Genomic DNA, 6,374 nt, shown 5'->3' with positions numbered 1-6,374 from the left:
TAAGGCCTTTCAATCAAAGTACACTGAGAGGCTGGAAAATTTGTTGCACCACCAAAGTCTCCCCCCCCCCCCCCCCCCCACCCCCTTTCGGGCTGTATGACTGACAATGAACCTGTGAATACAAGTGTATTGAAATTATATTGAGGCACCTAGCAGGAGAATATACTGTATAAAGAAAAGTTAAATTCTATTGGACTTGTAACTTTTCAATTTGAAATGTTTTGCCCTTGGGCTACATGCCTGATGTAGAATGTATATTTGAAAATATGAAGAGAATGAATACTATCCTGGACCCAGTGGGGGTGAACGAGGTGTTCAAGGACTTTTACAGTAAATTATATGAGTTGGAACCCCCATCTGGGGAGGAGGGGATGAAGCAATTTCTAGATCAGTTGAGGTTCCCGAGGGTGGAGGGGCTGGGTGCCCCAATTGAGTTTGAGGAAATAATCAAGGGGCTGGAGGACATGCAGTCGAGCAAGGCCCCGGGGCCTGACGGCTACCCAGTGGAATTCTATAAGACGTTTTCAGAGATATTGAGCCCACTGCTGGTGAGGACATTTAATGAAGCATGAGAGAAGGGAGTCCTCCCCCCAACAATGTCACAGGCCTCGATTTCATTGATCCTGAAACAGGAGAAGGATCCAGAGCAATGCAGTCATACAGGCCGATTTCTCTACTGAATGTGGATGACAAACTGCTGGCCACAAGGTTAGAGGACTGTGTCCCGGGGGTGATAGAGGTAGACCAGATGGGATTTGTTAAGGAAAGGCAACTCAAGGCCAATGTTAGAAGGCTTCTTAATATTATTATGAAGCCCTCAGAAGGAGAGGAGGTGGAGGTGGTGGTAGTGATGGATGCGGAGAAGGCTTTTGATCGGGTGGAGTGGAATAACCTGTGGGAGGCGCTGGGAAGGTTTGGGTTTGGTGAGAGCTTTATTGACTGGGTGCGGTTGCTCTATCAGGCACCAGTAGCGAGTGTGGTAACGAACCGGCTGAGGTCGGGGTATTTTAAACTACACCGAGGAATGAGGCCCCCTGTCCCCGTTACTGTTTGCTCTGGCCATAGAACCATTGGCCATGGCGTTAAGAGCCTCTAGGAACTGGAAAGGGCTGGTTCTGGGGTGGGGTGGGGGGGGGGGGGGGGGAAGATGGAGCACCGGGTCTCGCTCTGTGCAGATGACCTGCTCTTGTACATGGGGGACCCGTTGGAGGGGATGGGGGAAGTAACGCGAATCTTGGGGGAATTTGGCCATTTTTAGGGGTATAAATTGAACATGGGGAAAAGCATGATGTTTGCGATTCAGGCAAGGATACAAGGGAAGAGACTGGGAGATCTGCCGCTTAGAATGGTAGGGAAGAGCTTTCGGTATCTGGGAATCCAGGTGGCCTGGAAATGGGAGGTACTACACAAGTTAAACCTATCCCCGTTGGTAGAACAAATGGAAGGGGACTTTAAGAGATGGGTACTGGCGGAGAGGGTACAGACCGTGAAAATGACGGTCCTCCCCAGATTTCTGTTTGTCTTTCAGTGCCTCCCCATCTTCATTCCTAAGGCCTTTTTCAAGAGGGTGAATAAGATTATTTTAGGCTTTGTGTAGGCGAGTAAAAGCCCGCGAGTGAAAGAAGTGTTGCTGGAGCGCAATCGGGGAGAGGGTGGGTTGGCGCTGCCGAACTTCTGCAATTACTACTGGGCGGCAAATATAGCCAATATTTGGAAGTGTGTATGGGGGAGGGGTCGGCATGGGAGCGGATGGAGGCAGCGTCATCAAAATACACCAGTCAGGGAGCATTGGGAACAGCACCTCTGCCGTTCTCGCCGGCCCGATACTCCACAAGTCCGGTGGTAGTGGCGGCTCTGAGGATCTGGGGGCAATGGAGGAGATATAAGAGAGTGGAGGGAGTAACGATTTGAACCCCGATTGATAATAACCACAGGTTTGTACCGGTCGGCTAGATGGCGGGTTCCGGAGTTGGCAGAGGGCAGGAATTAGAAGGATGGGGGATCTATTTATAGGCGGGATCTTTCCCAGCTTGAAAGCTTTGGAGGATAAATTTAAATTGCCAGCAGGGAATGGTTTTAGGTATTTCCAGGTGTGAGACTTCCTGAGAAAACAGGTGCCGGGCTTTCCGCTGCTGCCGCCACGGGGGATACAGGATAGAGTAGTCTCCAGTACCTGGTTGGGAGAGGGGAAGGTATCAGATATTTACCAGGAGCTTTCAGAGGCAGAGGAAACTATGGTGGAAGAGCTTAAGGGCAAGTGGGAGGACGAGCTAGGAGGAGAGATAGAGGCGAGGCTATGGGTGGATGCCCTAAGCAGGGTTAATACCTCCTCATCATGTTCCAGGCTTAGCCTGATTCAATTTAAGGTAGTCCACTGGGCACACATGGCAGCGGCGAGGATGAGTAAGTTCTTCAGGGTTGAGGATATGTATGCGAGGTGCGCGGGAAGCCCAGCAAATCATGTCCACATGTTTTGGGCATGCCCGAAGCTTAGAGGGTTTTGGCAGGGTTTTGCAAAGGCAATGTCCACGGTACTAAAAACACGGGTGGTGCCGAGTCCGGAGGTAATGCTCTTTGAAGTGTCGGAAGATCCGGGAGTTCAGGGGGCGGAAGAGGCCGACGTCTTGGCCTTTGCCTCCCTGGTAGCCCGGAGACGGATCTTATTAATGTGGAGGGACTCGAAGCCCCCTTTTGTACAGACCTGGGTTAGTGACATGGCTGGGTTTCTCAGTCTCAAGAAAATAAAGTTTGCCTTAAGAGGGTCAATGTTAGGGTTCTCCCGGAGGTGGCAGCCGTTCGTCGACTTTCTCGGGGAAAATTAAAATATCAGCAGATGCAGTATTCCAAAGGGGGGGGGGGGGGGGCGGCGGATTTTTGTTGTATGGTTGAGGTGCGTGAAGATTGGGCTGGGGGGGGGGGGGGGGGGGGGGCAAAAGTTTATTTTACCATGTTGATGTCATTGTTTATGTTACTGTTCTAAAAATGTTCAAATACCTTAAGAAAATATTATTAAAAAAAGAAGAAAATATGAAGAGAATTACAATTGTATAGCGGGACCCAAGAGTGGAATGAACAAGTTGAGTTTTATGGCACTTTCTGTACTTTTCAAGTTGAAATATTTTGTAACTTTTTAAATCAATTTTATGAGTAAAGTATTTTTTTTGTGGGAAAAATATCTGTTGAATTTTCCGGAGGGTGATCACTGTGCTGTTGAGCCCTGCACGATGGAGGACCTCATTTTCTGTGATTTTGTTTCCACCGCTGAATTCTCATGATGGACCTTGGACGTCTCTGATGGAAGCGTTTGTGATGCACCATCAATTGGACTCGAGTCGTGAAGTAGTTCCAAACAACAGGCTTTAATACACTAGATGTGTGCCCGGCAGTAGACGTACAGAGAAAGGCCGACTGCCAGCCGGTACGGGTTCTTATACCCCGCCTCGGAGGCGGAGTTACCAACCACTCAGCCAATCGGCGGGGAGTCACATGACAAGCCTCAGCCAATTGGCATAGAGGCACATGACTTGCCTGGGCCAATGGGCAACGAGTCTTCTGCACCACTGGCAGCTTGGTTCTAGAGTACCGTAATCTCCCTAGTCATACTACCACAGTTTGGAGCTTTGATGTGGTGCCTATAGCAGATCCAGGTTTCTGTGATATGGTAGAGTTTGCTTTTGATCTTCAGCTTAATGTCATGCTGCTTCAAGACATGATCATGGAGACGGCAGAACCTGATTTCTGGATGCGTGCATCAATACTGGCATCCCTAGAGAGCACACTACAAAGCTCTGAGGATTTCTTATACTCCAAACTGTGTATCTTTAAAATAAAACTGCAGCCTACATGCAAATCAGTAAGTACTATTGCTCAAACATACTTATGAATACCAACAGCATACTACACTTTGGGGGCTGTTGTTGTTTAAATGTACACCTAGGAAATGAATGTTCCTGCTTTACAATGCCCACACAGATTCGTATTGGTAGGACTGCCTGCTAAGTTTCACAGAAACAGATCTGTTTGAATTTTCAGGTCTTTTGAAGGGTTTTACTCAAAATGTTAGTCAAATCCTGTGTCAAGTACTTTGTTGGTATTTGCGTTTATTTTTATATTTCTACAAGTTGATTTGCTGCCAGTTCTCTTCCAGGTAGGACACCCATTAAATAAAGTTGGAACAAAAATCCAGTCACAGTAATGACGGCCACGAAACAACAAATTGTTATAAAAACCCATCTGCGGTTCACTAATGTCCGTGAGGGAAGGAAACCTGCCATCGTTACCGAGCCTGGCCAACATGTGACAGCAGGCCCACAGCAATGTGGTTGGCTCTTCACTGTCCTCTGAAGTGGCCCAGCAAACCACTCGGTTGTGTTAAACCGCTTCGGAGAAGCACATTGTGTATGGTTGTTCAAAAAGGCAGCTTGCAGCCACCTTGCCAACAGCAGTTAGGGATGGGCAATAAATATTGGCCTCACCGGCGATGGACAGATGAAGAAATAATAAAGTGAAGCGGTTTTACCTCTCGATGGAACTTGGTTATATATTTTTTAGTTCGGTTTAATGCTGTGTCTCCCCATCCTTGTTTTGTCACTGTCCATTTGGCTGACACCCGGCTAGTTGAATGTATGACCCAGTAATGAAAGGGTCATTGTAGGGCTATGGGGTATGAGTGGAGCAGTGAGATGAATTAGATAGCTCTTTCATGGAACCAGCACAGGTATGATGGACCAAATGGCCTCCTTCTGTGCTGCATCATCTATGATCTTATGATACAGAACATTTATAGAAAAATAATAGGTCATTTGGCCCAACCAGTCTATCGCAGTGCTTATTCTCTGCACAAAATATAAGAAGAAGCATAAAAAATAGTCTGGATAGAACAGCTATAGCGACTGAATGATCTTTGCCAGCCATATCGCTTTAGTATTTCTGAAGAACTTTAATGCTGCGCTATTTTTTCCAAAAGGTTACAATATATCTCCAAGGCTGTCGTTTGCAGTTGTACAGTAGTCACATGAAAGCAGAAAATGCAGGAAATACCCAGCAGGTCAGTCAACATCTGTGGCAAGATAAACAGAATCAACCTTTCAGGTTGATGGCCTTATGTCCTGAAACATTAATTTGTTGCTCTATCCACGTGCACAGCCTGACCTGAGCACACCTGGCATTTTCTGCTTTTATTTCAGATTTCCAGTGTCCGCTGTGCTTTGTTCCTGCATGATGTTCAGCTCAGATTGCACACTGATGGTAGTCCTCTGTTCCGTTCACCGAAACAAAATGGAAAAAGGCAAGTCGTAGATCTGGTCTGGAGAAGGATTAGGAGGCCGATCCCTATTACTTCAGCACTGAATTATTCAGAAATGTTATGGAATTTTGGGTTCTTCGACCTTCTAATTGTAGCAAATTAGAAGAGATCTGACAGGATTATACATATGGCAGCAAATGCAGTACATGAAGTGAAACTGAATCACTTGTTCAAATTAAACCAAGCAAGAACAAGACAACTTCAGTGCAATCTAGTAAATATTTAGGAGTGACATCTAGAAGCACTTCTTCATGCAAAGAGTGATCACTACTGTAATGGTCTAATGGGTAGGGCAATAGATGCAATAGCTAAACACATAATGAAGGAACATAGAACATAGAACAACATTAAGGAATAGAAAGATGTACAGTAACAATTTATGTTGCACCTTTATGTGACAATTCCTCCCAAAGTGCTGCAGAGGAGTGTTATGAAGCAGAGTTTGACAGAGCTGCATGTAACAATATCGTGGAAGATGGCCAATTTGGCAAAGAGGTAGGTTTTTGGGGAGAGCCTTAGGAAAGAGACAGGGGCAGCAGAGTGGCGTAGCAGTTCACACTACTGCCTCACGGCAGCGAGGTCCCAGGTTCAATCTCGGCCCTGGGTCACTGTGGAGTTTCCACATTCTCCCCATGTTTGCGTGGGTTTTGCCCCTACAACCAAAGGTGTGCAGGGCAAGTGGATTGCCCACGCTAAATTGCCCCTTAATTAGAAAAATGAATTGGGTACTCTAAATTTAGGGGAGAAAAGGGAAAGAGACAGGTGGCGAGGTCTCGAGAGAGAATTTCACAGCTCCATTATCCCTTAATTCTCTGCGGGAACACAAATCGGACTATCCCAGCATCTACAACCTTCTGTGGTAGAGAACGCCAGAGAATCATAGTCCTTTGAGCGAAGTAATCTCACTCCTTAATGATGGGCCTTATACTGAAAGACTGTGCAGCCATGTTAAGATTCCTTGAGCAGGGTGGCACAGTGGCGGAGTGGTTAGCACTGCTGCCTCACGGCACCGAGGACCCAGGTTCGATCCCGGCTCTGAGTCACTGTCCGTGTGGAGTTTGCACATTCT

Source organism: Scyliorhinus canicula, chromosome 22 (genome assembly GCF_902713615.1).
Source record: "Scyliorhinus canicula chromosome 22, sScyCan1.1, whole genome shotgun sequence".
Lineage (NCBI taxonomy): Eukaryota > Metazoa > Chordata > Chondrichthyes > Carcharhiniformes > Scyliorhinidae > Scyliorhinus > Scyliorhinus canicula.
The sequence above is the reverse complement of the archived record's forward strand: the minus strand, read 5'-3'. Positions refer to the sequence as shown.